This window comes from Cricetulus griseus (assembly GCF_003668045.3).
Source record: "Cricetulus griseus strain 17A/GY chromosome 1 unlocalized genomic scaffold, alternate assembly CriGri-PICRH-1.0 chr1_1, whole genome shotgun sequence".
NCBI classification, from domain to species: Eukaryota; Metazoa; Chordata; class Mammalia; order Rodentia; family Cricetidae; genus Cricetulus; species Cricetulus griseus.
This window is the reverse complement of record NW_023276807.1, coordinates 29,125,686-29,137,211: the sequence shown is the minus strand read 5'-3', so window position 1 is coordinate 29,137,211 and position 11,526 is coordinate 29,125,686.

Below are 11,526 nucleotides of genomic sequence, written 5' to 3'. Positions count from 1 at the left end.
GTGACCAATGCTGAGGAATTTCAGAAGTGAGCAGCTAATTATGACAGCATAGCTGGGAGGCTTTGGCTATTTGGGCCTCAATAACACATACAGGAAATAAGTACCAAGAAGGATTTGGTGACTTGGAAGCTGTATTCAATAAGAGCTCCAGTCACGGGTGAAGATATTTTTACTTGCATCTTTGGTTCAGTGCTCTCCTGACCCATGTACATTTTGAAATATAGGAAATTAGAGCATCTGAACAACTGATTCCATCTGACTCCCCATCTGGTAATCTCCACGTGTTTAAATACATATGGTCATGAAACCTTTGTCATTTGCTCCCATCAGATGCTGTGATGTTTAACACTCAATTTTATTATGGAAGTTTTGCCAACTTCAAAATCTCCTAGATACCAGAGGGAAAATTTTATACCTTCTCAAAAAGCCCTGGAATACCATCAGCTAGCAGAGGCACGGTCATTTCCTTGGCCTACACTTCCACGGAGCCTGTCTGACCTTGAGGGGGGTTTCTTTTGGTTTAGAAGACCGTCTTCAAGTGTTATTTGTATTCTTTCATCATGTGGGGCCCAGAGATGGAACTCAGGTTGTCCTGTCAGCAAGTGCCTTTATTCTCTGAGCAATCCTGCCAGCCCTTTCTGTTTTCATGCTCTTTTTAAAAACCATATTGTGGTTGACCCTTCACTTATGCTGTCCTTTCCCAAGAGGAGTCTTTGTCAGTAGAGTGCAATCTTTAAAAGCACAATTCTTGTACAGGGGTAATGCACTGTATTAAATATGTAAGGTCTAAAAAAAAAAAGCGCAATTCTTATTCAAAATGTTTACCCTTTGGATTTTGATAAAATGTTTGTCCCCCCATTGGAAAAAGCTTATTGGCTGGAAAGGGAAGCTCACATTTATCTCTCATTAATTTGGGCTTATTTCATTGACTCTTTCAAAAATGATGGGTATTTATTTGCATTTTTATTTTGGAAGTACTTTTGACTTCTTAAGTAGCTTAGATGCGTGATTGTCAGAGTTAGCAGTCTTATTGCAAGCCCTACTATTGTGTGTGTGTGTGTGTGTGTGTCTGAAAGAGAGAGAGAGTGTGCTCAAGTGGGCACACATCTGTATGTAGGTTGCATATGCATCTGTGCACATTCTTGTGGAGACCAGAGTTTGACATTGGGTGTCTCTTATTGCTCTTCACCTTGTATTTTGAGACAGGGTCTGTCCATTCTGGAGTCCCTAGGGTCCCTCTCTTTCTGCCCCTTAGCACTGAGACTGCAGGTGCTGACTCCAGTTTCTAGCCTTTTTACATAGACGCTGGGGAGACAAACAGGTCTGTATGCTTGAGCAGCAAGCACTTTACTGACTGAGCCAGTTCCCAGCCCCCAAGTGCTCCATTTTGAGTCTCTACAGATTATATTCCAAGATCAGATACACCCACATCCCTTTCCAGCCATACTTTCAGAGTACCGAGTTTCACCAATACCGTGTGTTTGCTGGATGAATGAAATTTTGTAAACAGGAACCAGGATTTGTTTTTCTAGACTTGGATATGGGGAAGAGCTAGGGAATGAGGTTGGAAGCAGTTTTTCCTGGATCTAAGGGGAAATGGGGTAGTGTGCCTATAGAGAACAATAGTACAAGTGTGTTTCAAAAATGGTCAGTTTTTCTCTCTTTACTTAATCCTTGGTGGATTCTGTGAATTCTGGGTCATTAAGTGATAATGCGATTCTTCCTTGTGGGGCAGGTCACTCCCACTGCCACCACTGTCTTGGGAATATATATAGCTTTGGGAATCTATAGAAATTGTTATTTCTAATTATTTCTATTATTATTTCTCTTAATAGAGTAGACAGTAAATAGCCATAATTAGATAAGAAAACCACTGGTTTTATTTTATTTTTATTTTTTATCTATATCTATGTGTATTTTTGGCTGCACAAATGTCTGCATACTAATATGTATGCCTGGTGCCCATAGTGGCTAGAAGAGTGTGTTGGATCCCTTAGAACTGAAATTACAGATGGTTGTTAACTGCCATGTGGGTGCTGGGATTTATTTGAACCCAAGTTCTATAGAGGAAGAGCCAATGTTCTTAACTATTGAAACCCTCTCCTTTCCTGATTTTATTTTTTATAAAAGTTGTAGACTCTTACTGCCTTTGCATATTATTTCTAAAGCTTTTAGATGCGGCCAGCAAACTCCTAAACCACTCTAGCTTGAGTGTCTCAAAGGGACTGCATCCCAATACTGGGGCATCCAGGGCATGAAAGACAGTGGTCCAACTCTCAGTTTTCACTTTGGTTTTCCTATGGCATCTTCTTGATTTGTTCTTCACTTCCTTCAGTGGATGGGTTGTTCTCAATGACTTACTAATACCAATCCTGGGGTATCTCCTCATTCACAAGTGTTTCTATCAGTTGGGAAGCGCTAAACGTTGGCTTTTTCACTAATGATGAGCGCAGTCAAGGTATAGCGTAGAGGTACCCTTGCACTTCCACGCCAGTTTGTCAGCAGTAATGAGAACGTGCAGAATGAAGATATTCTAGCTTACTCTCTCTTGCTGTGATAAAACACCAACTAAAACCACCTTGGGGGAAAGGGGGTTTGTTGGTTTACAGGTTATGTACTGTCCATCCCTGAGGCAAGTCTAGGCAAGTTTGAAAGCAGACCCTGAAGCAGACAGCACGAAGGAACACTCATTACTGGCTTGCTACCCCTGGCTTGCTCAGTTTCTTTTCTCATTCAGCCCAGGCTACCTGCCCCGGGATGGATGGCACTGCCCACAGTGTGCTGGGTCTTCTTGTATCAGTTAGCAATTAAGAAAATGCCCCCACAGACATGCCCATGGGCCAATCTGATGGAGGCAGTTTTTTTTTTTTTTTTAACAGAGATGCTTTCTTCCCAGGTACCCGTAGTTTATGTCAAAATGACAAACTAACTAACACAAAAGACTTTAATGGAAAACACTGGTGTCTGAGTCTTCCTTCCAGAAATTCTCATTGAATTCAGGCACAGAAATTCTTCTTGGAATCCTGTTGTGTGATTAAATCAGGAATTATTGCTTTGGACTGCCATTGTCTTCTCCTTTTCTGGATTAAGGGAGGGAGTCTAATTTTTCCTTCCTGTTTAGGTTTTAAAATTCTTGTGCTGAGGGCTTATAGGCCCAGTGAGGTCAGCTGCTTTCCCTTAGTTCAAAGAGTTGGGCCAAGCATATTATTGTTCACGTGGCTGCACCCATGATAAACACTTGAAAGAACAGGCAAATTCCAGACAAGTTTGGTTGAGATGTGAACATGCCTAGGCAGGTAATTAATAGCAATAATGATAGCATAATAAAAACAGCAGCAATATCAATACTACCAGGAGTCTAACCTACTCTCCCCTCACAAAGGCAAAGCAAGCCTTGAGCAGCTACACTTGAGAGTGTCTGACCGTTGATCAACCAAAGTCCTTGCTTGTTATTGGCACTATTTTTCCCAATTAAGTCTTTGGAAAGATTGGGATGGTGTGAATGAACTCATTTTTATCGATAGGAAAGCTTTGTAGCACAAAACAAAAATTAAACAGATTTGGCAACAAACCCAAAACTCTACCCATATCAGAATGGTCCAGTCAGATTGCTGTGCATAGAATAATGTATGTAAGCAAGCACTACAAAGTGTCCTGCTCAGCATAATGTCCCAATTGTAGCAGCTATACAGTTTGTCCCAGGACAGAGTTTAAAGCAATTACATTTTAGGCTGGTGAGATGGGCCATTGGGTTAAATATCCTTTCTGCCAAGCCTGATGATCTGAGTTAAATCCCTGGGACCCACATGTTAGGAGAGAACACACACACACACACACACCCACACACCCACCCCCCCCCACACGCACGCACGCGCGCGCACAGGTGTGGGATGGGAGGGGTGGAGAAATAAGATACAAGGTGGATGAATTCATAAAAATTGACAACTCCCATTTGTGAATAGATTAAAAAATCGTTTGCTGTGTAAATGTGCATTTTTAAATGTAATCATTAAGTCACTGAGTCAAGAGTCTACCTTTTAATTCTATCTTCTGTTTTGTAATTGGAGTTTGGCTGCAAGTTAAAAGTTTTCACTTCAGTATTCTCATTTTATGAAGGAAGAAATATTATTCCTTACCAATGAGCACAGATGTGAGGGTGTATACTATGTAAAGATTTGCATGCAGTGCTTTTATGAATGAACATCTGTAGGTAAAAAAAAATTGTGGCCAACTATTACATGTTTATATGTATTTTCATGACAGTTATAGTATAATTATGTATTTTATGAATTTGTTTTTATTTATGTGTATGTCTGTGTGACTGTATGCCATGTATGCTGGTGCTCTTGGGGGCCAGACAATATCACTGGACCACAGGGACCTGGAGTTATGGGCATTGTGGGCTGCATGATGTGGGTTCTGGGAACCGAACTCGGATCCTCTGTAGGAGCAGTACGTGCGTTCACCTGTTGAGCCATTCTTGCAGCCCTCATTGTGATTATCCATGTTGAGCTTTTCTGAGTCCTCTCATGTGCATGAGGTCTTGGAACCCTTTTGCTGAAGTACAGAACATCCTATGCTTACGATAATAACTGGCTATTAAAATTGGAGTAACAAGAGTGACTCGGGAAAAGTTACATAATGAAAACACGTAAATCAAGCCAAGGGCTATAGAAATATTATCTTAACCCCCATTACCTGTTCCTAGATTTGTTTCCTCTTTATTTCCCCTCTTGATGAATGGCACCAGAATTACTTACTCTAAGTACATAAATACTATGCATGACTTTTCCTCCTCTAAATGTAAAGCAGACAAATGCAATTACATTTATTATACTGCATTTTCTATTAAAAATGCTAAAGGGATTTCTGTATTTCAGTTTTGCCTTATAAGAAGCACCAGTGTCTAAACAATGGTCCTAAAATTCAAGAGAGGAGTTATAAGATGTAAAATAGATGAGGTGGAGTGATATTTTAAAATCTACTTCTGGTTTTCTTTGAGACAGGGTCTCCCTATGTGGCCTTGGCTGCCCTGGAACTTGCTGGTGTAGATCAGGCTGGCCTCAAATTCACAGAGATTTTCCTAACACTGCCCTCTGATGGTTGGGATTAAAAGTGTGTTCTACCATGGCCACTAGAATCTCCTATTTTTCACATGTTGTTGAAGAAAAAAAAATCTGTTGTGAAAAACAATTTCCATGGAGCCTGATTCTGGATGTCTGACACTTGTCCATTTGTGACTTAAATCATCTTTTCTTCCGTGTGTGTGTGTGTGTGTGTGTGTGTGTGTGTGTGTGTGTGTGTACATGTGTTGAGTGTGTGAATGTGATGTGTGTGTGAGTGTGTGCATGTGTATGTGTGAGTGTGTGCATGTGTATGTGTGAGTGTGTGAATGTGTATGTGAGTGTGTGAATGTGTATGTGAGTGTGTGTATGTTTTAGAATTACTGTTTATTTATTTTTTTACCATTTTTTATTTGAATTAGAAACGATTGAATTACATGACAATTCCAGTTCCCTTCTCCCTCCCTTCCTTCCCTACCACCCCCCAACTAAAACCCTACCTATCACATATCCTTTCTTCTAATCTACACCTGACTCAAACTTTCTGCTCCCTCATGACCTCTGCATCCTTCACATTTTCTGTTTTTTTTTTTTTAAGATTTTATTTATTATGTATACAACATTCTGCTTCCATGTATATCCGCACACCAGAAGAGGGCACCAGACCTCATAACGGATGGTTGTGATACACCATGTGGTTGCTGGGAATTGAACTCAGGACCTCTGGAAGAGCAGTCAGTGCTCTTAACCTCTGAGCCATGTCTCCAGCCCCACATTTTCTGCTTTTAAGGGACTATAACTACCTCTGCTTTTAGTTACCTTATTGATTTCATACTTTTATTTCTGTATTAGTTAGGGTTCTCCAGAGGAAAAGAAACAATACTTCCTCCCCCCTCAATCTGCAAGCATGTACAGAAGAGGAGTTGTAAATTGGCACACACACCTATAGAATGAGGGGAGAGGGACCAGTGACGTAGGCCGGGTGTGAGGCTGAAGGCTGGGAAGCTCTTTGTGAGGTGCTGCTGTGGGTCTGTCTTCCAAGAGCCCATAGACGAGGGCTATAGCCGATGCCTGGACTCCAGCACACAGCTCACTTGCCCTGTGTGCTTTCTTCTCCCATCCCCTTTCCCAGCCTGAAGCTCCAGTGTCTCTTGGGGCTGCCCATGCTCAGAGCAGGTCTTCCCCTCTCACCTTGCTAACCCAAGTGTCAACCATCTTTGCAAAAGTCCCCACGGAGGCCATCAGAAGTATAATTTAAATTTTCTAGATGTCTCTCTATGTAATGAGGTTGACACTGGAGATTAACTGCTACAGTTGCTGTCTTTTGTCTGTGTCTCTCCTTTATCCGCATGAGCTGTTGAATTGCTTCGAGTGTTTCTTAGGTAGATACTTTTATTACTGTCACTTGGCTCCAATCTAAGTCACTTTTGAAGTCCATGAGGTTATTTTGACTTTGGAAGTATTTTTCTTTTTGAGACAGGACCTTAAGTCGTTCAGGCTGGACTCAAATGCTATGTAGATGCTGATGGCCTTGAATGTCTGATCTTTCCATCTTCCATGTACTATGATGACAGGCATGTGCCATGATGTCTGGTTTATGTGATTCTGGGGATCAAACCCATGGCAAGCATTCCACTGGCTGAGCCACATCCCCAGCCCAACTTTCCAAGTTTTCTATGATTCGCTATTTTATATTTTTTCTTTGAACCGATGTATAATTAAACCACATTTTCATATCAGATTCTCCTGTACATAAAGCTAACTGTGAGGAATTTCCATTTGTGTATGTGTGTCACATGTGTGTGCACTCACATGTATGTGAGCTTGTGAAGGCTAGAGGTCTTAACAGGCATCTTCCTCTGTGACTCTCCACCTTGCTTTTGAGACAAGGCCTCTTACTAAACTTGGAGTTTACAGTTTCCTTGAGACTGTTTGGGCAGCAAGCCCCAGGGACCCACCTGTCTTTGCCCTTCCAATCTCCAGTATGCCTGCAACTTTTCTGGGGATTAACCTGGGTGCTGGAGATCTGAACTCAATCTCCAGTCCCACTGTAATCTCCTACCAATGAATCTGGCAGGAAGAACACCACTGGAGGCAGAGATAAGACAGTTTGAGGAAGTCAGCGGTTTAGGAAGAGCAGGATTGGAAGGCTGACTAGGACATTGATGAGAAATGGGGAACAAACCTGCTCATTGGGCCCAGCTCTCTGCCGCTGTTAAATACAGTGTCAGAGTTTCCTCCAATTCCATGTGTTGCATGTGCAAACATGTTAAGGCTCTGATTTCTGTGTTTATCTTGGGATAGGCCTAAAGTCCTTACTTCTACCAGGTGAGGGAGTCTCATGGTGCTCTCCCCATTTCCATCCTGAACATCCAGTTCAAAATTTTCTTCAGTTGGATTATGCTACAGTTTGACTGTCCCTCCAAATTCACACTGAAATAATCTTTGAAGCCTGCAGCTTCTCAATCCTCATAACTGGATTGAGACCTTTGCCTTGAGTCTTGTTTTCCTATCTCTCCCATGCTTGCCTTTCTGCTAAGCAATGGGAAAACACGAAGCATGAAGTACCAGTCCTCAGACCCCAGGGCAGGTTTCGAACGGGTACATTTTGGGGTTGGTGACATTTCAGGAAATCCTGTCTGGTCTGTGGTTAGATTAGGAGTAAAATAGAGTAATATTCAGGAATCATGCTTTTCTATGGCATTCTGCTCCATTTCAGAATTCTAATTACAATTTACAAATGTTTATTTATATACTTGGTGTGGAGGTCAGAGGATAACTTGTACAAGTCAGTTTTTTTCTTTCCACCATTTAATTGGGTCCAGGGAAATAATATTTGGGTTCTCACATTTCCATAGCAAGCATTTGGCTGACTCAGCCATTACCCCAGCCCTAAATTTTGCATATTATTAGTCTCAATGCTTGCAGAGTCTGGATGACAGTAAATTGTCTTTGGTTTTGTGGTGACTCATGAGGTAGATGGTTCTCAGGACACACCTTGGTCAGAGCCTGACGTAGATGTCATGTGCATACGCTCACCCTGTATGCTGTTGGCATCTTAGGCTCAGTGTTCATCTGCTTTTGGCACAGCTTGAGCCCGCAATGTGTGAAGAGGAAAGAGCCCAACTCAACAACAGTTTAGACCAGTCATTCTTAACCTTCCTAACGTAACAACTGTTTAACACAGTTCCCCCAACCATAAAATGATTTCATTGCTACTTCATACCTGTAATTTGGCTACTGTTGTGAATTGTAATGTGAATATCTGATATGCAGGATATCTGATATGTGACTGCTGTGAGGGTTGAGACCCACAAGTTGAGAGCCACTGGTGTAGAGGACTGGCTCAGAAGGACCAATGAGAATGACTTGAACTTTAGCAAACTAGGTTTCTGGAGAACCTGAGGGCTCACCTGTACATGAGTAGGCAGCTCTGTAGGTGTGGTTTGGGTCATGAAAAGTCATCCTTGCTTCCCAAGATTTCTCCTGTTCATGTGACACAGAGCCTGTACTCCCTGCCACAGGAAAATCTCTGGTGGAGTGTACAAGCATCTGGGAGGCAGAATCCACAAAACTGTTGTCATTGGTTGCTTTGCTAGCAAGGACAACCAGTGCTCTCCATTTCTAACAATCTCAGAGAAGAAGGCAAGCAAGAAGAGTGCAGAGTTGGTCCTCCATGACCATGAGGTTCCCATCTGTGAATTTAACTATGGACACACACACACACACACACACACACACACACACACACACACACACACACACACACACACACACACACTCTGCACCTGTATTGAATATGTGCACACTCTTGGCATTCTCTAAAAATCACAGTATAACAATACTATTAGCATTTATATTGTATCCCCTCCTCCTCCTCCTGATACATTGTATTCCATGCTGCTGCTTCTTCCTCCTCTTCATCTTCCGCCTCTTCCTTCTCTTCCTCTTCCTCCTTCTCTTCCTCCTCCTCTTCATCTCCTTTTTGAGACACTGAAGTACAGGCTGACCTCAAACTCCCACCTTAGCCTCTAGAACTATGGGATTCAGGCAGGCCCTATCACACCTAATCAGGGTTTCTATTCTTTTGCCCAGCAACACTCACATATAACCTCCTGATGACCTCATAAACAGCAAAAGACAAGACTGTAGTTTTCTCTCCACCTCATGGCCACAAGTTCAGCAACCCTGGACCATGCTTTCTGATCCAAACTGCTTCATCTCCTGCTTCCCAATATTGTCTTAATCATTAGAGATAATCTAGGGATGATTAAGGGAGATTATGGGGAGGTCGTATGCAATTTATGTACAAGCCTTGAACATTCCCAGATATCAGTATACAAGGAAGGTCCTGTCGCCAATCCCTCATGGGCACCAATGGGTGACCTTAGTTAGGAGCCATGGATCAGGTGCTGCAAGATGAATCTGAATTTTCCAATCTTGAAATTCGACCTTGAGAAAGCCCTTTACCATCTGAACTATACACTCAGCATATCCCAGCACTGTGCTGTTGCTTTGTGTTGGCTTTGTCTTAATGAGTGAGCTGAGCTGTGGACAGTCACCCATGTGCTTTGGGGTTAGAGATAGGGAGGAATAGTTGAAAGTTATATTGCCAGCACAGATGGGGATTGTTTTGTGGAATCTGGAAATTTGGACTACCTCCGCACATTGAGCACATGTACTTTGCCTCTAGGGTATGCTGTTCTCCAGGGAGAAGGTCGTTGTTTGTAATCCCAGGCCCTGGGTTGGGCACCAGGTGCTCCATCACACTTGGGCTTCCTTGAGGAGAGTGAAGGAAAAGTCAGTGTTAATTAATACTTTGTGTGTGTATGTACTCCATGGCTTTTGGAGTCCATGGCTTTTGGAGTACACATACACATACAATGTGCACACACTCCATGGCTTTTGAAAAGGATGCACAGCTTGAGGACCTGCAAATGGGGATGCACTGAATATTGAGTCATGCCTCCATCCTGTAGCTGGACCTTCCTGCTGCTTTGAACCCTCTCCTTTCATGCCACTGAGAAGGAGCCAAGGACTGTAGCTTAATAACTGAGAACACACCCGGCAGAAAAACTCTTTCCCACAAGTCCGCATTAAAACACACTGCTCTGCTAAAGGAGAATCTGTTCTATCAGCCAAATCCGAGAAAGGGTCAAGGTGGGGAAAGACAGCATCCCAGAGTCTGGCTTCTATGTGTGACGAGGTGCTTTGGGGTACTAGAGATGGTGTTAGGAGGTCCTGCGTCTCTGTAGCAATGCAGCTATCAAACAGGCCCCTTTGCAGAGTCTGATGAAGGCCTAGAGGGGCACGTTTCCACATCAAGCACTGGTTATTTTGCCATGCGTGTTTAGTAATAACCAAAACCACTTTTATGAACATCGCGCTAACTCTTCAAAAGGTAAAGCAAACCAGGTGGGTGGCACACAGTTTCACTCCCAGCACTTGGAGGCAGAGGCAGGTGGATCTAGTGAGTTTGAGGCCAATCTGGTCTACATAGAGAGTACTAGGATAGCAAGGGCTATGTAGAAACTCTTTCTCAAAAAAAGTTAAAGTAAAATTATATATAATCAAGGTTTTTATGTTTAAAACACAACAATTTTAGACAAACAAAACAATTTCTATCTTTGTAGAACTTAGTTGTCATTTTGTTAAAAAAATGTCTACTTAAACTTTTGGGTTGAGTAATAACTCCTTTTATTTTTTCTCTTCCTCCTTCACTCCCTTCCTTCACTCCCTTCCTTCCTTCCTTCCTTCCTTCCTTCCTTCCTTCCTTCCTTCCTTCCTTCCTTCCTTCCTTCCTCCCTTCCTTCCTTCCTTCCTCCCTTCCTTCCTTCCTTCCTTCCTTCCTTCCTTCCTTCCTTCCTTCCTTCCTTCTTTCCTCTCTCCCTCCCTCCCTCTCTCCCTTCCTCCCTCCCTTTCTCCCTCCCTCCCTCCCTCCTTCCCTTCCTTCTTCCCTGAGACAAAGCCTAGCTATGTAGTTTAGGCTTGAACTCTCAGTGATTCTCCTGCCTCAGCTTTAGTTATAGTTGAGAGTCACCACCTCTGGCTGTATTACCTCTTATCATTCCTTAGAACATTTGTAAAGTTTGTTTTTCTTAGGACAAATAATTTTTTGTATTTTTGTATCTGTGCATATGTGTGTGCATATCTGTACATATTTCTGTGTGCAGATCTGTTTGTGTACATGTGAGCATGCATGTGGAGGTCAGAGGTCAATATCAAGTGTCTTTCTCAATTGTTCTCTATATCATCATCATCATCATCATCATCATCATCATCATCATCATCATGTATGTGTGTGTGTATGCAAGTGCCATGCTCTGAAGCTAGGGTCACAGTCTGGGTACTGGGAACACAACTCCCAACCTCTGGAAGAGTGCCACGTGCTCTTAACTGCTGAGTCTCTACTTTATTATTCCGAGATCTCTTACTCAATCTGGAACTTGACAATTTGCTTAGT